Consider the following 1434-nt stretch of genomic DNA (forward strand, 5'->3'; position numbering starts at 1 on the left):
AAATTATAGTTACTGTCATGAGATAAAGTGTGTGTGAGTTGCTGTATGGAAAGTGAATTTGCTCTGTAAACTTTCACCCAAACCACAATTAAAAAAAAAAAAAAAAATGCCTCAGGCACTATATAGCCAGAGCTCCTTAGTAAATGCATTAGAGAAACTTAAATACTCATTTAGCATTAGAAGGAACCTTCCTCAATATGATAAATGGCCTATAACAAAAACCTAAAGTCAACATTATGCTTAAAGGTGCTCTGGTGGAGTAGTAGGTAAGGCATTTGGCTACTAACCAAAAAGTAGCCGGTTCAAACCCACCAAATGTTCCATGGGAAGAAGATGAAGCAATCTACTACCATAAAGATATACAGCCTTAGAAACCCAATGGGGATTGCTATGAGTCAGAATCAACCTGATAGCAGTGGGTTTGGAACATTATGCATAAAGATGAAAGCCAAAATTTATCCTTAATACTAGGTAGAGATGATATTTTTCCACTTCTATTGAAAATTGTACTGGAGTTTTTATCTAGGCCAATAAGTCAAGAAAAAGGCATACATATGTAGAGATTTGAAAAAACAAGAATTACAATTCTGCTTATTTGGATATAAATGACTATGTATATAGAAAACTTAATGAGTCTACAAAAAGCTACTGGAACTGATAAGTGAGTTTTGTAAGATCACAAAATGCAAGGACAATATAAAAAATGCATTTATACATACTAAACCATGAAGAATTGAAAAATGAAATAAAATACATCTCAATTTTCAGTTGCACTGAAAGATATAAAAATCAAATATATGCAAGTCATATACACTGAAACCTATAAATGTTTGTGACATTTCTGTCAAATCATCTAAGTCTTTAATTCTTATCCTTTTCTAGTGACTGACTTTTTCTAATGATGTATAAACAATTTAAGCAAGCCAAAGTCTCACTATCCTAAATTCTAAGGAGCATTCTGGCTGTATTTCTCCTAATATTGGTTGTTCCTTCTAGCAGTCCACAGTATATTAAATATTCCTTGCCATCCAAACCAAATCAAAAGCAAACCCACTGCCATCAAGTTGATTCCAACTCATAGCGACCCTATAGGACAGAATGGAACTTCCCCATATGGAGTTAGAATGCTCCTTGGAAGTGAGAATGGCCAGACTTCATCTTACCTATTTTGGTTGTGGTAGTTAAGTTTGTGTGTCAACTTGGCTGAGCTTGGTTGAGTGACTAGGCAGCTGGATATAGTTATTACACATGGTGAGATTGGCAATTAACTCCATGGTGGAATCTATTAGAGCAGCTGAGTAGCTGCTTTAGGGATGTGGTCTGCTTCCTGTATATAAGGAGAAGCCTTGGGGAATGGTCCCTAGCTTATGGCACACTTGATCCCTTCATATAGCTGTGTTGTTGTTCAGCAGCCTGCCATGCTGTCGACTTTGG

This window comes from Orycteropus afer, unplaced genomic scaffold, assembly GCF_000298275.1.
Source record: "Orycteropus afer afer isolate SDZICR_OR568_19922 unplaced genomic scaffold, OryAfe1.0 scaffold00200, whole genome shotgun sequence".
NCBI classification, from domain to species: domain Eukaryota; kingdom Metazoa; phylum Chordata; class Mammalia; order Tubulidentata; family Orycteropodidae; genus Orycteropus; species Orycteropus afer.